This window comes from Amblyomma americanum, chromosome 1 (genome assembly GCF_052857255.1).
Source record: "Amblyomma americanum isolate KBUSLIRL-KWMA chromosome 1, ASM5285725v1, whole genome shotgun sequence".
Taxonomy (NCBI): domain Eukaryota; kingdom Metazoa; phylum Arthropoda; class Arachnida; order Ixodida; family Ixodidae; genus Amblyomma; species Amblyomma americanum.
The window spans coordinates 559,389,099-559,411,404 of NC_135497.1; the positions used below are offsets into that span (position 1 = coordinate 559,389,099).

The following is a 22,306-nucleotide window of genomic DNA, read 5'->3' on the forward strand; positions in this document are numbered from 1 at the left end:
GAAAACTGCTTTCACTTGTCACAGAGGCCTTTTCCAATTCAAGAGAATGTCCTTTTGGCTTGGTAGGAGCACCCGCTACTTATCAGCGCCTAATGGACCGTGTTCTGGGAGATGCGAAGTGGCAACATGCGCTCGCTTACCTAGACGACATCGTGGTGTACTCGAAAACGTTCGAGGAACACCTGCGCCACTTGAGGGACGTCCTAGAGAGGCTGAGGTCCGCGGGAATCACTTTGAACCCGAAGAAGGCACAGATCGCCGCGACCCGAATAACACTGTTGGGGTTCACGATCGACAGAGGCCACATTCTGCCGTGCGATGATAAGTTTGAGGCTCTGCTTAAGTTTCCGTCGCCCACAGATATAGCCGGTCTCAGGCGCTTCCTGGGAATGGCGAACTTTTATCGCCAGTTCATCCCAGATTGCGCAGCGCTGCAGGCGCCTTTGACAAAGCTTTTGAAGAAAGGCGAGCGCTGGAGTTGGGGTCACGAGCAAGAGGATGCACTGCGCAACCTCACCAAAGTGCTCGCTGACACGGCTGAGTTGCAGCTACCCGACCTAAACAGGGAGTTTGTGATTCAAACCGACGCAAGCGACCTGGGCTTAGGAGCAGTGTTGCTTCAGGAGCATGAAGGCGTTCTCCGTCCGGTAGCTTTCGCGAGCCGTTCGTTGACGCCGGCAGAGAGAAACTACTCGGTGACAGAGAAGGAATGTCTCGCGATAGTTTTTGCTCTGCGTAAGTTCGACTACTACGTCGATGGGGTGGCATTTGTGATCGAGACGGATCACATGGCGCTCACCTGGCTGAGACGACTCAGCGAGCCGAGCGGCCGCCTAGCGCGTTGGTCCCTGTTGCTGCAGCGTTACGACTTCACCGTGCGCTGCCGCAAAGGGAAAAACAACGCTGTGGCTGACGCACTCTCGCGAGCGCCTGTCCAGTGCGAGGAAGGTCACGCGACCCACCGCCCGGCGCCGGAGAGAGTGAGGGGCAGACCCGAGCCGTAGCCCATGTAAGGAACGCGGACCAACCGTTGATCCAGGGCGAGAACGTGAACCACGTGTACTACGCGAGTTCCGTGGGGATCGTGTTCAGCAGAAAGGAGCTGCTGGAAGCTCAGCAGAAGGATCCGTTTTGTCGAAAGGTGTTCGACGGGCTCCGGGAGCCGGGCGGCAGGGCCGCCGCGCACACGGAGACAGCTGGTTTTGCTGTCGGTGCGGAGCGCTCGGAAACAAGCTGAGACTTGAGCCCGGACATGTAGTAGGCGCTGTCTCATTTTCTTTCGTTTTTTTCCCCCGGCACCGTGCTTTTCTTAATTTCCACGAGCTGTTCTTTTGATCGTGCTATTCTTTGCGCACGTCCATCGACTGATAGTGGTGAACGGCTCCTATATATTCGACGTGGTGGTTTTTTCTAAATCAAGTTGCAAGTTAGCACGTGTCCCATCCGCATCAGTGTCGTCCGTGTCTTTTTTTCGTATGTTTTCAGAAAACTGCTAACTAGCCCAAAGCAAGCTCCTGTTACTTCATAAAAGAAAGGGGGTTGACGATTCGGTCGTCGAGAATGCCGTCCCAAACGTTTACTGCCCATATTTGTTCGTGTTTGTGCGCTCGAAGCCAGTGAGGGTTCACACCAGCCCCGGAATGGGCACTGTGCAGGTTCACAGATGAATTGCGACAAAAGTGTACTTCATCCGTCCAGATCACCTCCTGCTACAGAAATCCTGCTTGCGTTCAAAGTCTGCCGCACTCAGCTGCTGGTACAGTCTCACATGAAAAGGATGCATGCAGTGCTTGGCAAGGACTTCATCGTTGCACCGGCGCACTGAGCTATTTGCCGATTGCTGGCTTCTGGCTTCGCTCTTACGAACGCAAGCACGCAGATTTCAAACACTTCGTCCAGAACACACGCTTCACGCCTCCTTGTTGACGCTACGGAATCTCCAGGAACACATTTGTTGAAAAACCTCACAACCTATTCATAATGGATACTAAAGCTCAAAAAGGCGAGCACACGGAAGAAACGCCACACACGGCAAGCGCTTACTAGGAATAAAAGCGATTTATTTACATGGTCAGAATAAGTAGGAGTCAGAAAAAAAAACACAAAGAAAAAACAGAAAGGAAGCGCCAAGGAACAAGACAGAAAAAGATGATTAGCCGTTACTATCCAAAAAGGCAAGTTCTTTCCCTATAGCAGAACAGATGGTTCGCTGACACAGACTCCTGCTTTGGCAATGTGGTACCCCTCCACAATTTCTCTTGTCTGATCGCCAGGCACAAATATTATCGTAGTTCGCTCCAGTTGAGTCTGGCAGGCTTTGTCTTTTAAGCGGTGTTTTTGTGCATGACGTGCGAGGTGCCTGTCCGTGCCATTTTCAAATGCTCTGCGGTAATCTGCGAGGCGCGTGTTGATGCAGCGACCTGTTTGTTGTTAGTTTCTGTGTGTTGAGTTCCCCAAGCTAAAGTGTAGCAGTGGTTTGCAAGACCTCGGATTATATCTCCAACACACATGATCATCCTGGAAGTGAAGCCGTAAGTCAATAAACTGTAGCATGTTGCCCTCGGTAATTCCGAAGGCGAAACTGAGGCCAAATTATCTTTCCTTGAACACCTTTAGTACGTCTACAAGGAGACCGTTGAAAGTGTTTTTCTGCGTAAAGATAAAAAATCGTCGACTTAACTAAACGCCCTCAACATCATTCCACTGATGTCCGGCTCGATGCTTCCGTCAAATCGACGGAAGGCGTGAAATTGACGCCTGGACAAAAAGATGTCGCCTAGCACTGGAGTGACACACCGGACGTTTGCCGATACGCTTTTCCTGCCGATTTCACATACGTCGAGGCGACGTAGAGAGCGAGCAGTTCCAAAAATGCATCGGCGGAGATTCCGCACCTTGTAATAAAAGTGACCTCGTCATTCTCACTGGTGTGTGATCTAACGGAGCGCATGAGCTCGGTATGGGGCAGCGAATAAAACAAGCCTTCGACTTCAATACTGAAGGCGCTACGACGCCCAGGATTCCTCTTTGTTAAAAATTCAACGACTACCTCAGAATTGGCAGCCAGGAAAGGGTCCGAAAGAGGTAATGTTGATAGGTGCTTTTGAAGCTAGGACGACATTTTCCCAAGAATGTCTTGCCGTCACAATGCGGCGAAAAGGGATCGGTGCTTTATGTGTCTTGGCGGCAAAGAACACTTCTAGACTCTCTTTAGGGGCACCCTTTACAGCTTTGGCAAGACGTGTCAGGTTGAAGTCATTCAGAACGTCTATGGCCTGGTTCTTCACCTTTTAAGCTTGAGTGGCTCTTTTGTGAAATCCTTTGTTACAGCCTCTGTGGATTTCTTAAGAAAGAGCTCCTTGGCCACGACTACAAAGTAGCACTCTTTGTCGGACTTCAGGTTCCTTAAATTATTTGAAACCATGTGATCGACAAGAGGCTTCAAAGGATCGTGCTTACTTGGCCGTCCTGGATTGCGAATGATGTCAATACACTCCGACGCACAGCGGATGCAAACTTGGTCGTCGACGTCTCGCGTGATGGACCTCCCCAAGTTCCGTTCTTCAGGAGCATTCTGGGGTGGCTGGTACCAAAACTTGGGTCCATGCTGTAGAACGCTGCGCTGCCAGGCTCAACTGGAGCGCCTACGATAATCTTTGTGCATCGTGATCAGAGGACAAGAGGGATTGTGGAGGCGTACCACATTGCCAAGACAGGAGGCTGTGTCAGCGAGCATAGCCCCCAAGGCTAAAATAAATCTGAAGGAAGTTACCTTTTAGCTTTGGACCTTCTAAGTAAATCACCTGGTATATGTGCGCCTCGTAAGCGAGTGCTGTAGTGCAAGTTCTCGCCGACTGTGCAGGGTCGTGCATGGGATCGACCTCACGGGTCGCAAGCTTCGAGCCGTTTTCATCGGATCGAAATTAGAGCTGGAACGCGCGGGCAGAAATAACCGTATACGCCCATCGCCTTCCCCGGAATGGCACGGATCGTGTCGTGCTCGGCTGGGCTGCGCCGGCAGGTTGCCGCGGGCGCTCCCTCCCCTCATGCCCACGCACGCCGGGCACTGCTTCAAATGATCGGATCAATACGGGCCGCACATTCTTGCGACCTGGAGGCACCTAGTTAGCGCCCTGCCTTTGTGTCTCGGCGGCTTTTAAAAGCGCGGCCTGCTGCCTGCAGCGGTTAGATAAGAAAAACAAAAGGAATTAAAAGACCAAGCCTGGCAGACAGTCAGGGCAGCGTTGTTTTGTTTTTCTTCTACCTCCGATTTCGAGCCTCCGAGCGGCATCTAAAGCGGTTATCGCGCTCCCGATCTTGGCTGCGGGCCGGAAACGCCGTGGTGTCGGTGGCGAAGCATAAAGTCGAACGGATTTCGTAGTCGCGCGCTGGACACTGCCGGCCAGAGTCGACGCGCTTCGCAGGCCGTGTATTTGGTGCACAGAGTGAAGGAAACAAGTCTTGGGAACGCCCGGCCTGCATGGCATGGGCGCTTTGTGGTTAGCGGGGAGAGAAAACGCATAAGGAAAGCAAACTTTTTTTTTTTCGTCTAGAGGAGAATTTTGTCTTTCTCTCTCTCTGGAACTTTGGAAAAATGGCCCAGACCAGACCAGACTGTCGGTAGGCTTTTCGAATTCGGGCCAGTTGGTTAAACACCGTGAATATACAAGTTACAACAACTTTAATAGCATATTATCGCTTATTACCAGTAATCTCAAGTGCAAATTACATGTAATGGCGGATTGATCTACTCAGTTGGTTTACTCCGAATGGGACGGAAGACACTCTGAGCGGATTGTATTTTTCTGACCCTGCGTGTGTACTTCTTCTATGTCCCGTTCGTAGTGGTGTAGTCATGGAATATCGTCACCAAATCGACCGACAACTTACCTTGCCTAACCTTGGACCACCGTCTTTCGCCGCTCGTTGCCTGTCGCTCTTTCGTCTTGTCCTCTCGGCAGCGAGTGGGTTCCAAGTAGTTTAGGCGCAATGGGCACCTTCTTATTGTGCAATGAAGACGTCGCACTTCCAGTGTGTTTCCCTTAGGAATGTAGTGCACTGCGCCGGTGCGGCGGACTCCATGCGGAGCCTGCACGGAAGGCCCGGATTTTCCCGCTGCAGTTGAACAGGAAGAATTACAAAGTATGATGTCGGGAGTAGAAGTCCAACTGACAACTGATTGCTACTCGACAGTAGACAAGCGTGCACACCATCAGTGCAGGAAAATATTTAAAAAAGAGCAAACTTTTCAAGCCACATCGAGTCGCATGGGCGCGCGCTTCATGCTGGTTCTTAGGAACGGTTGGGTACAGTTCAGCACTGATAGTTCCTCAAAATTTATCTGTGCTTGAAGCTTCGCAGAACACGTGTGTCGTTGAATGTGGGAGTACAAGATAGCGTGCTAGGTCCATAATATGCCATGTAGCCGCGAGGAGTCCTCCCAATCTGTCGGTAAAAGTGTTTGCCCCCAATATGGCTTTTCGCACATGGCAGCGGTATCTTGTATGCAACACCAGTTCTTAAGGGAACCAAGTGTGTTGTCTTTTTTATCAGGCGTCTTTTTTGCGAGTTGACCTTTGGAAGTGCGTGTGTCGATTCTGTAATGAGCTGAGACAGTCGCCTCTTAAATTGGCGCTGTTGTTCAAGAGACTAGCCCGTAGTGCTAATCACGAAGACAAGGAGCGATGCATTTCACATGTTGTAAGCGCAAAGCTGGAATTTCTAAAACCTATCTCAAAAATCAAATAATGATTCGCGAACGCAAAATCAAATGAGGAGCGTTAGCTAAGTGATTGTCACCTATGCTTTTGACTTTGTTTTACAATAATATTAGTGTGGAAATTTAACGTCCACCTTCGTTATATCCCAGGCTCAAATTCGTTATATCCGAATTTTCCTCCCGTGCCCCGAAATCAGATACCATCGTGTACTTGAAACGACGATTCTTTTGGCACAACCCGTATCCCTCTGCGACCACTGGCTCGCCCGCCACGGCCCTCCGAAGGTCGGCCCAATTACGGTTTTGAATACCAAAGGTCGTCCCTCACACAGATCAAGCTTTAACTCGACTAACAACTTCGTCCGCCGAATCGCGTAGATTCGTCTGCCGCCACTCCGAACCCTCTGCGCCAAACGGGTGGGCCGCAATTTTGCCACCAATGGCGACCCCAGTTGGCACCAGTCTCAGCACCCGCTCACACGGTACATACATGTAGCGGAACGCGAGCATAGGGAGTAAACCGGCCGCTGTTCCGGCCCGACTACTGCGCGCGCGCGGTCACGTGATGGGGGTCACATTTTGCACGATGCTGGAGCAATTTGATAACATGACCGGCCGCTATCTTGAAATCCCGGACTGACAAGAAACGTTCGAATGCGAGTAGTACGAGCTAACGCTCTTAAAAACAATCTTGTCGTGGTAGTAGTCGATAAACAGGGGCCGTTCCGCGAGTCACCGTAGCCACACTCAGGCTGTCTCTATCATGAAGGTGACCGGGCTGCCACCAGAAGCGAAAAAGCTCTGTTGGCTAAAAGATCTTGTCGGGGTAGTAGGCGATAAAGAGAAGGGCTGTTACGCGAAAGTCACCGCAGCCACACTCAGGCTGTCCCTATAATTAAGAGGACCGGGCTGCCGCCAGAAGCGAAAAAGCTCTGTTGGCTAAACAATCTTGTCCGGACACGGTGATCGGCTTCAGACAGCACCTAAGCACGCAGGACGCGATGTTGCCGGTCAAATACCAAATCATAGACGATGGCGGCAGCGCCCGCGACAACAAGGCAATCCTGGGGCTCGACCGAAAGAGCGCCTTCGATAATGTGAAACACTCGGCGATTCTGTCCCAAGTCTCTGAGCTCAACATAGGCGAAAGATCCTACAACTACATCAAGGACTTCCTCACGGACAGTACCGCCGAGCTACGAGCAGGCGACCTACAAACGCAAGAGAAAAAGCTCGGGAGCACCGGCACACCGCAGGGATCGGTCATTTCGCCGATGCTGTTCAACCTGGTAATGATCGGAGTGGCCGAGAAGCTCGCGGACATTGAAGACGTCAGGCACACCATCTACGCGGACGATATCACACTGTGGGTGACCGGCGGCAGCGACGCCCACATCGAGGGCGCGCTGCAAGCCGCCGTCGACGCGATAGAAGACCAGCTGGAAGGCACCGGACTGAGATGTTCGCCGAGCAAATCGGAGCTCCTCATACTCCCACCTACCAACAATTGCAGGAGCAAGACCAGACAACACGAATGCGAAGAAATCAGAATCGTAACCAAATCCGGCAACGTGATCCCCGAGGTCAGACAAATCAGGATGCTAGGCATGGTCATCGAAAAGCATGGAAGAAACGGCGAAACCATCTCCCGTCTCACGGCAAAAGCGGCCAACGCTGTGCGACTCCTCAAAAGAGTCACTTCCCGGAAGGCTGGCATGAGAGAGGAGAACCTAATCAGGCTCGTCCAATCCTTCATCATCAGCCACGTCGCGTACGTTGCAGCCTACCACAGATGGCTGCAACACGAACGCAACAAAATCAATGTAATCATCAGAAGAGCGTACAAGACGGCGCTGGGCCTGTTCGAGTCCACGAGCACGACCCGCCTCTTACAACTCGGGATGCACAACACGCTCGAAGAAATAGCCGAAGCGCAACGGACCTCTCAACTGGAGCGGCTGTCCACGGCCAAAGCCGGGAGGAAGATACTGGACGACCTGGCAATAGGACACTCGAACGAGGCGGAGATGAAGCTCCCCGTCCCCGAAGAGGTCCGACGCCAGACCAGAATCGACCCCATACCCAAGAACATGAACCCTGAGTTTAACAAGGGAAGAAGAGCGGCGAGGGCCAAGCCTCTCATCGACCTGCACGCAAAGGACGAGCACGCGCGGTACATTGACGCCGCCCATTACCAACGGAACGCCTTCGCAGCGGTCGTCATAGAGGCGTCGACCGGCGCCACGAGGACGGCAGCGAGCGTGAGAAGCGCCGGAGCGGAACAAGCGGAGGAGGTGGCCATCGCCCTGGCCATCGCCGACGCAGACTGCTACATGGTGCTGAGTGACTCGAGACAGGCGGTGCGAAACTTCGCCAAAGCCCAAGTCAGCAGGGAGGCCGAGCGCGTACTACGAGCGACCAAACTGCAAGACGGAAGAGTAAGAATAAAGTGGTTTCTGGCGCACGCGGGCGACGCGTCGGAACGCAGTGAGAATCACAATGAGACGGTACACGCAGCGGCGCGAGCTCTAACCAACCGCGCCCCGGCAACACACCGTCCGACGTGGTTCGTAGCCAAGGACCGCATGACGGACTACAGCGAAATCACGAAGGCCTACCGCCTGGCTCGCAGGACTCTCCCACCCCCGCACCCGAGGCTGAGTCGAGCGGAGGCGGCAATACTGAAACAGCTCCAGACCGGATCGCTACCGAGCCCGGGACTGATGCATTGCATGTACCCCGAGACCTACCCGACCGATACGTGTAGAGTCTGCCGGAGGGAGACGGCAGATCACACGCACATTTTGTGGGACTGCATCAAAAATCCAAAGGAAGCAACATTAAGAACAATCCCGCCGCGGCTGGAGGCAGCCGCGAAGAGCAACGACCAAGACCAACAGCTATGGGCCGTCCAGCAGGTCCTCGGGGCGCTCGAAAGGCAGGGAGGGACCCAGCGAGCCGGCAACGGTGAGCGCAGATCCGCGCCGAGTAACGGCAACCTCGTAGACGACGTAGGCCCTCGTCGGGGCGCGCGAGCGCCCAACTGCAGGCACAAATAAAGTTTGCTCCAACCCAATGTCGGGGTAGTAGGCGAATAAAGAAGGGCTGTTACGCGAAAGTGACCGCAGCCACACTCAGGCTGTACCTATCAGGAAGGGGACCGGGCTGCCGCCACAAGCGAAAAAGCTCTGTTGGCTAAACGATCTTGTCGGGACAGTAGCCGGTAAAGAAGGGCTGTTACGCGAGAGTCACCGCAGCCGCACTCAGGCTGTCCCTATTAGGAAGGGGGCCGGTCTTCTGCCAGAAGGGAAAAAGCTCTGTTGGCTAAACGATCTTGTCGGGGTAGTAGGCGATATAGGAGGGCTGTTACGCGAAAGTCACCGCAGCCACACTCAGGCTGTCCCTATTAGGAAGGGGGCCGGTCTTCCGCCAGAAGGGAAAAAGCTCTATTTATTTATTTTTATTTATTAGTTACCTGCATCGCCCCGCAGGGCATTACAGCAGGGGGGTACAGACTTCATTTATAGGTATAAAGCAATTATTGCAGTGCATGGAAAAATGCTTCGTTAGATGTAATACATACAATGCTCGATGGCAAACTGTTCCAGTCCCGAACAGTTCTAACAAAAAAAGAATAACGCAAGACGTCACCCTTGCAAGAAAATTCTCTGACCTTCAAACAGTGGTCTAGTCGCTTTGATATATAATGAGGTGCCTGGATATATTGTTCGCGGTTTATGCCAGTTTTTGAATAATAAATCTCATGGAAAAATTTCAATCTGATGTACCTTCTACGGTCCTTCAACTCTTGCCAGTTAAGTTTTCGTTTGCTTTCCGTCATACTAACTTGCCAATTATAATTACCAAGAACAAATCTAACTGCCCTATTCTGAATTTTCTCTAATTTTCCTACACACTCAGATGTGTGTGGGTCCCAGCAAACACATCCATATTCAAGTATGGAGCGTACGTAACTGAAATACAGCTGTGTTTTTAAGTTACTTGGTAAATGGCTAAAATTCCGCCGTAGAAAACCCAAACGTGACGCTGCCTTATTCGCAATATAATTAATGTGCTTATTCCATCGTAAGTCCGATGTAAAAAAGACGCCTAGATATTTAAATGACTTGCTTATGTTGAGAGTAAGATCATTAATTCTATACCTATACGGATGATTAGCACGTTTTCTTGTGAAGGTGACGTGAACAGTTTTGTTTATATTTAAGGACATGTCCCAACGTACACACCAGTCTGCCACAGTATCTAAATCAGTTTGCAGGATTTGTGAATCAGAAGTGGAATTTACTACTCTGTAAACAACACAATCATCGGCAAACATCCTGAATGAAGACTGTATGCCAACTGAAATATCATTAATATACAGCAAAAACAAAAGTGGTCCCAATACTGAGCCTTGGGGAACTCCCGACGTAACTGGTGCATACTGTGAAGAAATACCGTTCAGAACAACAGCCTGCCTTCGTAACGACAGATATTCTGCAATCCACGCAATTATTTTACAATCCAGGTTATACGCTTTCAATTTGGAGAGAAGAAGACTGTGCGCGACAACATCAAATGCCTTGCGGAAATCCAAGAAAACGCAGTCCACAATTTGTTGCTTATCGATTGCCGATGCCAAATCATGAACGAACTCCACCAGCTGCGTATTGCAGGAAAATCCACGCCTGAAACCATGTTGACTAGTGCATAAGAGATTGTGTTTGGTGAGATGGGCCATAACGCAACTATATATTACATGCTCCATAATTTTACAGGTTATGCTGGTTAAGGAAACGGGTCTGTAGTTCTGAACGGAGTTTCGCATACCACTCTTATGTATGGGCACGACACGCGCTACCTTCCAATCAGCAGGCAAGTCGGTTTCATTAAGAGAGTTCTGGAACAGCCGGGTGAAATACAGACATAATGTATCCGCACAATTCCTTAAAATTGCGGCAGGAATGTCATCAGGGCCACAAGCCTTAGCCTGATTCAAATCCTTCAATAATTTACGCACACCGTCAACACAAAAAGTAACTTCCGGCATGCAATCTATTTCAAAAGGTAATGCAAAACAGACAGAACGTGAACTAGGTGGCAAAAACACAGATGAAAAATAACGGCTAAACATTTCAACTTTAGCCTCATCATCATGGATGATTAACTCATCATTTTTCAGAGCAGGTACTGAGCTGTCATCCTTACCATTACGCTTCACATATCTCCAAAATTCTTTGGTATCTTTGACAAGTTTTTCTCCTAAATTCGAAAAATACAAGTCTTTAGCGATGTGAGACTTCTGTCTGAATTCATTTTTTATTGTTTTCAGCAAGGCCAAACACTCTGGCGATTTAGACAACTTGTATCTTCGATACATTCGTCGCTGTCTGCGAACAAGGGCACGTAACTCGGTGTTAAACCAGGGTTTATCTCGAGCTCTCTTACTTGATATAACGCTTAATGGAACAAAAGCTTCACGTAATTCGAACAATTTCTGTTTGAATGTACTCCATAGCTGTTCGATATTTAAGTTATCCGCGAGTTCATCAAAAGTTGGAAAGAACGAATCGAAAGCAGCGCTAATCGCCTCGTAGTTGGCCCTGCTGTAGACATAAATCTTTCGCCTAGGTGGTTTTGCAACCTTCACGTAGTGAACTAATAAATCTGCTAGAATAATATTGTGGTCGCTCAAACCAGGCAACACTTGTACATTGCATACAACATCAGGCACGTTACACAGCAAGAGGTCGAGTACGTGACCAGTTCCGTCCGTTCGTGATGGCTCATGCACATACTGACAAAAGGTGTTGGAATCTAAAATGTCAAAAAAAGTTGAGTATAGATTCCCTCGAGCTATATCTCTTGGTTCGTTAGCTGACCAGTCAATGTCTGGAAGGTTAAAGTCCCCCCCTAAAACAAGGCATTCAGTGTTAATGGTTTCAAGAAAATGAGATAAGCCAACTAGCGGCTTTACAGAAGGACCAGGAGGCCTATAAAATGACCCAAGAACCATTGCTTTCCCGTTCGGCAGTCGTACTTTGCAAACAACCAATTCAGTTTCACTATCAGAGAATTCCATTTGAGCGCACGGGACACTTTTATGGACCAAAATAAACACTCCTCCGCCACGTGCACAACGGTCGCGACGAAAACACTCGTACGTGTCAGGAAATATTTCAGCGCTTGAGATGGTCGGATCGAGCCACGATTCTGTTCCCAAAACAAAGGTCGGTTGCACGGTACGAAGAAGAAAGTGAAAGTCATCAACTTTATTTTTTATACTGCGGCAATTGATTGACAAAATGCTGACCGGGCACATCGCAGAATGAACAGTGGTTTGTCATTGTTCCCGTACGGTGCCGGCTTCACTGTCCCATTGGAAACGCCTACTACCCAAATGAAGCGTATCATATTTCAGAACTGCTTTCACGCCTTTTTCGCCATTTTGCTTGGCATAATCCCATAATTTCTTTCTCCTATCACGGAGAGTACGGGAAAAGTCTTCAGATATAGCAACACTGGATCCCTTGAGCTTGAATGCATTTGCAAGCACAGCCTGGCGGTCTTTAAAGGAATTGAAGCGCACAATGATAGGCCGATTTTTTCCTTGGGAGAATTTACCCAGCCTATGAGCACGTTCAATAGACACGGAAGACAATTCCAGCTTCTCAGTGCACTGACTTATGATAAGCTCCTCAGACTTGGCTGCCGTCTCACTGTCATCAGAATCAGTTAAGCCGTAAAAAATCAAGTTATTACGCCTTCCACGATTTTCCAAATCGTCTATTTTTGCAATCATGCTTGTCAGAACTTCATGATCTTTTCGTTGTTGATCTTCAACGTTGGCTAGAGCTGTTTCAATTGCGTCAATTTTTCCTAACTTAGTTTCCAATACAACAAGCCGGGCTTTTACGTCAGTTACGTCCGCGGTAAGCTGCGATAACTTGGAAAGAATTGTGGTTTGACCATTCAACAGCTCTCGAAATTGTTCAGCTGTTGCTGGGCCAGGGTTACTCTCAATATCCCCGCCACAAAGCAACAAGATTAGAAGATAAAACGCTGGGCTACGAAAAACTGAAAAATGCCTCTTAACATACAGACGATTTGACAGCACAAAACCGCGTGGCTTACAGCAAAAGTAAGATAAAGCATTTGGGGTGGAACCGGCAAAATGTAGCGCGACGGTTTCAAAGGGTGAAAAAGACCAACCTGCGTGAGCAGTAGAAAGCTTGTAAGGGTCACCGCCATCTCGCCGGTTCCACGCCCCATCGTTACAGTGCTGCTCCGATGCTTTTGTAGCCGACACTTGGCAGCGTCGACGCCCACTTGGCAATGTTGCCAGCTCGGAATCACAAACTGTTCAAATTCGTCGCTGGCTGGGCACTGTTGCAATTCGAAGTTCTCAAACAATGCAGTCGTGCACGAAGAACCACTGTCGACCAATTCCGGGCATACGTCGTCGAACGGAAATCCGTCAGGAAGGACCGCCGCCAAAATGTTCGCCGAAAACACCTGCGTGAGCAGTAGAAAGCTTGTAAGGGTCACCGCCATCTCGCCGGTTCCACGCCGATCTTGTCGGGGTAGTAGGCGATAAAGGAGGGCTGTTACGCGAAAGTCACCGCAGCCACACTCAGGCTGTCCCTATTAGGAAGGGGGCCGGTCTTCCGCCAGAAGGGAAAAAGCTCTGTTGGCTAAACGATCTTGTCGGGGTAGTAGGCGATAAAGGAGGGCTGTTACGCGAAAGTCACCGCAGCCACACTCAGGCTGTCCCTATTAGGAAGGGGGCCGGTCTTCCGCCAGAAGGGAAAAAGCTCTGTTGGCTAAACGATCTTGTCGGGGTAGTAGGCGATAAAGGAGGGCTGTTACGCGAAAGTCACCGCAGCCACACTCAGGCTGTCCCTATTAGGAAGGGGGCCGGTCTTCCGCCAGAAGGGAAAAAGCTCTGTTGGCTAAACGATCTTGTCGGGGTAGTAGGCGATAAAGGAGGGCTGTTACGCGAAAGTCACCGCAGCCACACTCAGGCTGTCCCTATTAGGAAGGGGGCCGGTCTTCCGCCAGAAGGGAAAAAGCTCTGTTGGCTAAACAATCTTGTCGGGGTAGTAGGCGATAAAGGAGGGCTGTTACGCGAAAGTCACCGCAGCCACACTCAGGCTGTCCCTATTAGGAAGGGGGCCGGTCTTCCGCCAGAAGGGAAAAAGCTCTGTTGGCTAAACAATCTTGTCGGGATAGTAGCCGGTAAAGAAGGGCTGTTACGCGAGAGTCACCGCAGCCGCACTCAGGCTGTCCCTATTAGGAAGGGGGCCGGTCTTCTGCCAGAAGGGAAAAAGCTCTGTTGGCTATACAATCTTGTCGGGATATTAGCCGGTAAAGAAGGGCTGTTACGCGAAAGTCACCGCAGCCACACTCAGGCTGTCCCTATTAGGAAGGGGGCCGGTCTTCCGCCAGAAGGGAAAAAGCTCTGTTGGCTAAACGATCTTGTCGGGACAGTAGCCGGTAAAGAAGGGCTGTTACGCGAGAGTCACCGCAGCCGCACTCAGGCTGTCCCTATTAGGAAGGGGGCCGGTCTTCCGCCACAAGGGAAAAAGCTCTGTTGGCTAAACAATCTTGTCGGGATAGTAGCCGGTAAAGAAGGGCTGTTACGCGAGAGTCACCGCAGCCACACTCAGGCTGTCCCTATTAGGAAGGGGGGCGGTCTTCTGCCAGAAGGGAAAAAGCTCTGTTGGCTAAACAATCTTGTCGGGATAGTAGCCGGTAAAGAAGGGCTGTTACGCGAGAGTCACCGCAGCCACACTCAGGCTGTCCCTATTAGGAAGGGGGCCGGTCTTCCGCCAGAAGGGAAAAAGCTCTGTTGGCTAAACAATCTTGTCGGGGTAGTAGGCGATAAAGGAGGGCTGTTACGCGAAAGTCACCGCAGCCACACTCAGGCTGTCCCTATTAGGAAGGGGGCCGGTCTTCCGCCAGAAGGGAAAAAGCTCTGTTGGCTAAACAATCTTGTCGGGATAGTAGCCGGTAAAGAAGGGCTGTTACGCGAGAGTCACCGCAGCCGCACTCAGGCTGTCCCTATTAGGAAGGGGGCCGGTCTTCTGCCAGAAGGGAAAAAGCTCTGTTGGCTATACAATCTTGTCGGGATATTAGCCGGTAAAGAAGGGCTGTTACGCGAAAGTCACCGCAGCCACACTCAGGCTGTCCCTATTAGGAAGGAGGCCGGTCTTCCGCCAGAAGGGAAAAAGCTCTGTTGGCTAAACAATCTTGTCGGGGTAGTAGGCGATAAAGGAGGGCTGTTACGCGAAAGTCACCGCAGCCACACTCAGGCTGTCCCTATTAGGAAGGGGGCCGGTCTTCCGCCAGAAGGGAAAAAGCTCTGTTGGCTATACAATCTTGTCGGGATATTAGCCGGTAAAGAAGGGCTGTTACGCGAGAGTCACCGCAGCCACACTCAGGCTGTCCCTATTAGGAAGGGGGCCGGTCTTCCGCCAGAAGGGAAAAAGCTCTGTTGGCTAAACAATCTTGTCTGGGTAGTAGGCGATAAAGGAGGGCTGTTACGCGAAAGTCACCGCAGCCACACTCAGGCTGTCCCTATTAGGAAGGGGGCCGGTCTTCCGCCAGAAGGGAAAAAGCTCTGTTGGCTAAACAATCTTGTCGGGATAGTAGCCGGTAAAGAAGGGCTGTTACGCGAGAGTCACCGCAGCCGCACTCAGGCTGTCCCTATTAGGAAGGGGGCCGGTCTTCTGCCAGAAGGGAAAAAGCTCTGTTGGCTATACAATCTTGTCGGGATATTAGCCGGTAAAGAAGGGCTGTTACGCGAAAGTCACCGCAGCCACACTCAGGCTGTCCCTATTAGGAAGGGGGCCGGTCTTCCGCCAGAAGGGAAAAAGCTCTGTTGGCTAAACAATCTTGTCGGGGTAGTAGGCGATAAAGGAGGGCTGTTACGCGAAAGTCACCGCAGCCACACTCAGGCTGTCCCTATTAGGAAGGGGGCCGGTCTTCCGCCAGAAGGGAAAAAGCTCTGTTGGCTATACAATCTTGTCGGGATATTAGCCGGTAAAGAAGGGCTGTTACGCGAAAGTCACCGCAGCCACACTCAGGCTGTCCCTATTAGGAAGGGGGCCGGTCTTCCGCCAGAAGGGAAAAAGCTCTGTTGGCTAAACAATCTTGTCGGGATATTAGCCGGTAAAGAAGGGCTGTTACGCGAAAGTCACCGCAGCCACACTCAGGCTGTCCCTATTAGGAAGGGGGCCGGTCTTCCGCCAGAAGGGAAAAAGCTCTGTTGGCTAAACAATCTTGTCGGGATATTAGCCGGTAAAGAAGGGCTGTTACGCGAAAGTCACCGCAGCCACACTCAGGCTGTCCCTATTAGGAAGGGGGCCGGTCTTCCGCCAGAAGGGAAAAAGCTCTGTTGGCTAAACAATCTTGTCGGGATATTAGCCGGTAAAGAAGGGCTGTTACGCGAAAGTAACCGCAGCCACACTCAGGCTGTCCCTATTAGGAAGGGGGCCGGTCTTCCGCCAGAAGGGAAAAAGCTCTGTTGGCTAAACAATCTTGTCGGGATATTAGCCGGTAAAGAAGGGCTGTTACGCGAAAGTCACCGCAGCCACACTCAGCTGTCCCTATTAGGAAGGGGGCCAGTCTTCCGCCAGAAGGGAAAAAGCTCTGTTGGCTAAACAATCTTGTCGGGATATTAGCCGGTAAAGAAGGGCTGTTACGCGAAAGTCACCGCAGCCACACTCAGGCTGTCCCTATTAGGAAAGGGGCCGGTCTTCCGCCAGAAGGGAAAAAGCTCTGTTGGCTAAACAATCTTGTCGGGATATTATCCGGTAAAGAAGGGCTGTTACGCGAAAGTCACCGCAGCCACACTCAGGCTGTCCCTATTAGGAAGGGGGCCGGTCTTCCGCCAGAAGGGAAAAAGCTCTGTTGGCTAAACAATCTTGTCGGGATATTAGCCGGTAAAGAAAGGCTGTTACGCGAAAGTCACCGCAGCCACACTCAGGCTGTCCCTATTAGGAAGGGGGCCGGTCTTCCGCCAGAAGGGAAAAAGCTCTGTTGGCTAAACAATCTTGTCGGGATATTAGCCGGTAAAGAAGGGCTGTTACGCGAAAGTCACCGCAGCCACACTCAGGCTGTCCCTATTAGGAAGGGGGCCGGTCTTCCGCCAGAAGGGAAAAAGCTCTGTTGGCTAAACAATCTTGTCGGGGTAGTAGGCGATAAAGGAGGGCTGTTACGCGAAAGTCACCGCAGCCACACTCAGGCTGTCCCTATTAGGAAGGGGGCCGGTCTTCCGCCAGAAGGGAAAAAGCTCTGTTGGCTAAACAATCTTGTCGGGATAGTAGCCGGTAAAGAAGGGCTGTTACGCGAGAGTCACCGCAGCCGCACTCAGGCTGTCCCTATTAGGAAGGGGGCCGGTCTTCTGCCAGAAGGGAAAAAGCTCTGTTGGCTATACAATCTTGTCGGGATATTAGCCGGTAAAGAAGGGCTGTTACGCGAAAGTCACCGCAGCCACACTCAGGCTGTCCCTATTAGGAAGGAGGCCGGTCTTCCGCCAGAAGGGAAAAAGCTCTGTTGGCTAAACAATCTTGTCGGGGTAGTAGGCGATAAAGGAGGGCTGTTACGCGAAAGTCACCGCAGCCACACTCAGGCTGTCCCTATTAGGAAGGGGGCCGGTCTTCCGCCAGAAGGGAAAAAGCTCTGTTGGCTATACAATCTTGTCGGGATATTAGCCGGTAAAGAAGGGCTGTTACGCGAGAGTCACCGCAGCCACACTCAGGCTGTCCCTATTAGGAAGGGGGCCGGTCTTCCGCCAGAAGGGAAAAAGCTCTGTTGGCTAAACAATCTTGTCTGGGTAGTAGGCGATAAAGGAGGGCTGTTACGCGAAAGTCACCGCAGCCACACTCAGGCTGTCCCTATTAGGAAGGGGGCCGGTCTTCCGCCAGAAGGGAAAAAGCTCTGTTGGCTAAACAATCTTGTCGGGATAGTAGCCGGTAAAGAAGGGCTGTTACGCGAGAGTCACCGCAGCCGCACTCAGGCTGTCCCTATTAGGAAGGGGGCCGGTCTTCTGCCAGAAGGGAAAAAGCTCTGTTGGCTATACAATCTTGTCGGGATATTAGCCGGTAAAGAAGGGCTGTTACGCGAAAGTCACCGCAGCCACACTCAGGCTGTCCCTATTAGGAAGGGGGCCGGTCTTCCGCCAGAAGGGAAAAAGCTCTGTTGGCTAAACAATCTTGTCGGGGTAGTAGGCGATAAAGGAGGGCTGTTACGCGAAAGTCACCGCAGCCACACTCAGGCTGTCCCTATTAGGAAGGGGGCCGGTCTTCCGCCAGAAGGGAAAAAGCTCTGTTGGCTATACAATCTTGTCGGGATATTAGCCGGTAAAGAAGGGCTGTTACGCGAAAGTCACCGCAGCCACACTCAGGCTGTCCCTATTAGGAAGGGGGCCGGTCTTCCGCCAGAAGGGAAAAAGCTCTGTTGGCTAAACAATCTTGTCGGGATATTAGCCGGTAAAGAAGGGCTGTTACGCGAAAGTCACCGCAGCCACACTCAGGCTGTCCCTATTAGGAAGGGGGCCGGTCTTCCGCCAGAAGGGAAAAAGCTCTGTTGGCTAAACAATCTTGTCGGGATATTAGCCGGTAAAGAAGGGCTGTTACGCGAAAGTCACCGCAGCCACACTCAGGCTGTCCCTATTAGGAAGGGGGCCGGTCTTCCGCCAGAAGGGAAAAAGCTCTGTTGGCTAAACAATCTTGTCGGGATATTAGCCGGTAAAGAAGGGCTGTTACGCGAAAGTCACCGCAGCCACACTCAGGCTGTCCCTATTAGGAAGGGGGCCGGTCTTCCGCCAGAAGGGAAAAAGCTCTGTTGGCTAAACAATCTTGTCGGGATATTAGCCGGTAAAGAAGGGCTGTTACGCGAAAGTCACCGCAGCCACACTCAGGCTGTCCCTATTAGGAAGGGGGCCGGTCTTCCGCCAGAAGGGAAAAAGCTCTGTTGGCTAAACAATCTTGTCGGGATATTAGCCGGTAAAGAAGGGCTGTTACGCGAAAGTCACCGCAGCCACACTCAGCTGTCCCTATTAGGAAGGGGGCCAGTCTTCCGCCAGAAGGGAAAAAGCTCTGTTGGCTAAACAAACTTGTCGGGATATTAGCCGGTAAAGAAGGGCTGTTACGCGAAAGTCACCGCAGCCACACTCAGGCTGTCCCTATTAGGAAGGGGGCCGGTCTTCCGCCAGAAGGGAAAAAGCTCTGTTGGCTAAACAATCTTGTCGGGATATTAGCCGGTAAAGAAGGGCTGTTACGCGAAAGTCACCGCAGCCACACTCAGGCTGTCCCTATTAGGAAGGGGGCCGGTCTTCCGCCAGAAGGGAAAAAGCTCTGTTGGCTAAACAATCTTGTCGGGATATTAGCCGGTAAAGAAGGGCTGTTACGCGAAAGTCACCGCAGCCACACTCAGCTGTCCCTATTAGGAAGGGGGCCAGTCTTCCGCCAGAAGGGAAAAAGCTCTGTTGGCTAAACAATCTTGTCGGGATATTAGCCGGTAAAGAAGGGCTGTTACGCGAAAGTCACCGCAGCCACACTCAGGCTGTCCCTATTAGGAAGGGGGCCGGTCTTCCGCCAGAAGGGAAAAAGCTCTGTTGGCTAAACAATCTTGTCGGGATATTAGCCGGTAAAGAAGGGCTCTTACGCGAAAGTCACCGCAGCCACACTCAGGCTGTCCCTATTAGGAAGGGGGCCGGTCTTCCGCCAGAAGGGAAAAAGCTCTGTTGGCTAAACAATCTTGTCGGGATATTAGCCGGTAAAGAAGGGCTGTTACGCGAAAGTCACCGCAGCCACACTCAGGCTGTCCCTATTAGGAAGGGGGCCGGTCTTCCGCCAGAAGGGAAAAAGCTCTGTTGGCTAAACAATCTTGTCGGGATAGTAGCCGGTAAAGAAGGGCTGTTACGCGAAAGTCACCGCAGCCACACTCAGGTTGTCCCTATTAGGAAGGGGGCCGGTCTTCCGCCAGAAGGGAAAAAGCTCTGTTGGGTAAACAATCTTGTCGGGATATTAGCCGGTAAAGAAGGGCTGTTACGCGAAAGTCACCGCAGCCACACTCAGGCTGTCCCTATTAGGAAGGGGGCCGGTCTTCCGCCAGAAGGGAAAAAGCTCTGTTGGCTAAACAATCTTGTCGGGATATTAGCCGGTAAAGAAGGGCTGTTACGCGAAAGTCACCGCAGCCACACTCAGGTTGTCCCTATTAGGAAGGGGGCCGGTCTTCCGCCAGAAGGGAAAAAGCTCTGTTGGCTAAACAATCTTGTCGGGATAGTAGCCGGTAAAGAAGGGCTGTTACGCGAAAGTCACCGCAGCCACACTCAGGTTGTCCCTATTAGGAAGGGGGCCGGTCTTCCGCCAGAAGGGAAAGCGGGCCTGGTGGCCCGCTGTCACTGTGCAGAACAAATCCTTACACTTTAGCCAAGTGGAGCCCCTTTGCGGCGTAACAGTGCTATTTCTATTTTGGCTTTAATAAGGGCCTGGAAAACACGAAAAAAATGTCACTATTTTTGCATTGTCACTGTTCTATTAAACGCAGAACTGCTTTAATTAGAACTGATTTTACCTCTTCCAAATAGCTGGAAGAGTCATAATTTCTCATGTGCACTTGCATTTGACAGCAGTGTGCTAAAATGTGTTTTTAATGCATTCATAATTCACACACACACACACACACACACACACACACACACACACACACACACACACACACACACACACACACACACACACACACACACACACACACACACACACACACACACACACACACACACACACACACACACACACACACACACACACACACACACACACACACACACACACACACACACACACACACACACACACACACACACACACACACACACACACACACTTATATATGTGAAATTATTTTTTTTCAATGTCAGTAATGCAAAGAACACTGAAGTGTGAAATTTTTAACAAAATATGATATCCCGGTTATATTTACGGGCGGTTGGTTGTTAGCAGCCTGTACTGTGGCCTGGCCCGATCGAGAATCCGCAATAAGAATCGCGTCGTCGTTCTGAATTCGTGAGGGCCGCGTAACTTTCAGAGCAGGTAGCCTTCTGTTATTTTGGCAAATCGTAGAGCGTTGTGACACAATAGCGATCGAGCGAGGAGGAGCACGCGATCGCGATGTGACGCGTTTTTCAGTCTCTTGGATAGAAATTAACCAAATATCGTTTCCCACAACATCGCTTCAGATGATCAGGCTCTGCTGCGGTGGAGTAGTTTTGTCACGATCGAATTGATTCGCGGCCGTGAGGGTTTGCCAGACCGAGATCCATGCCATCACAGTCGACCACGATTTTACCTTCGACGAAAATCCAAGAGCAAAAAAACGTTCACGCAGCGGATGTCCACCGCAATTAATACTGGCAATTTCTACTGCAAGATATCTGCGTGTTTTGCTACAAGCACTTGACTGTACCGCCGCAGGCGATTAGACGAGAGGCACTGCCGGGAGCGCCAGTCGGAACGCTGGAACCATCTAGCTCCCTCGTAAGCAGCACAGTGATCGTACAACACCTTTCCGCCCCACGTCCGCTCGGAGGCAGATACGGGCGGCCGGCACGCGTGCGGAATCCGCTCAGAAAACGATCGCACGACGGGCCTTAAGAGAAAATGGGGAGGAGATCGCTGTAGGTTTTCTTCCACGAAAGACGTTTCCGAGCTTTAGTGCTACCAGCTTCTGGGCCCTTGAAGGAGCGAGGAGGCGCGGTTAGTTTTGCCAGCGTCTTTTAGTCACTGATCAATAGGATCAATGCAGGGGGGAGTGTGTGTCTACAGATGACTCGCGCCTACGTGCACTGGCTAGGCGAAGCGAGCACAGCTCTTAACTGTTGTCCTCAAAATAACGCAGCCACCCCGCTTTCGGGAGAGGGCCAGCTCCGAGAGGGGAGGCGGCGCGGGCTTCATACTTGGTTGTACAGCGTCTTTGCGCAGCGGGAACAGAGCTGGTTTTAGGAGAGTAAAAAAAAGGTTTTCCATAACAGTCTAACGACGGGTGGTAGGAGAGTGCATCTTTAGTCCATGCGTCTTCAGATCGCTTAAATCGTTCGATCCCGGCCGCGGCGGTCGAATTTCGATGGAGGCGAAATTCACCGTTAAAGAACCCCAGGTGGTCGAAATTTCCGGAGCCCTTCACTACGGCGTCTCTCATAGCCTGAGTCGCTTTGGGACGTTAAACTTCCATAAACCAAACCGCTTAAATCGTGACGATGCAACCTTTTCACACATTTTTTTCTTAGAGTGCAGTAGCGAGAGTTAAGTCAGTTTCCAACTCTTCACAGGACTTCAAGCGACTTCCCGAAGAGATACTTTTTAAGGACACAATTTCTTTAGCTGGTAGTATACGATGTGCTCACAGGGTGGGCTGCACTATTGGCGATAAGGAAAGCTTCAATTATCTCCGTTGTTATATTGCTTCTACCCATGGAAAGGAATTTTTGTTGTGTCTAGATAGAGGTCACCACTCATTTCCTGCACTTATTGCAATGTATCGCTAAATTGCCACCGGAATTGTTGCACCGAGGGCATT

The 22,306-nt window shown here is 51.0% G+C and overlaps 1 protein-coding gene and 1 pseudogene across 3 annotated transcripts in view; both read left to right on the plus strand.

The window, feature by feature from the left end:
* Positions 1–22,306, plus strand: part of LOC144116373 (protein tolkin-like) — a 1,150,388-nt gene that overhangs the window by 147,274 nt on the left and 980,808 nt on the right. The gene's annotated exons all lie outside the window — the stretch shown is intronic.
* LOC144113517 (uncharacterized) lies at positions 6,499–8,725 on the plus strand (annotated as a pseudogene).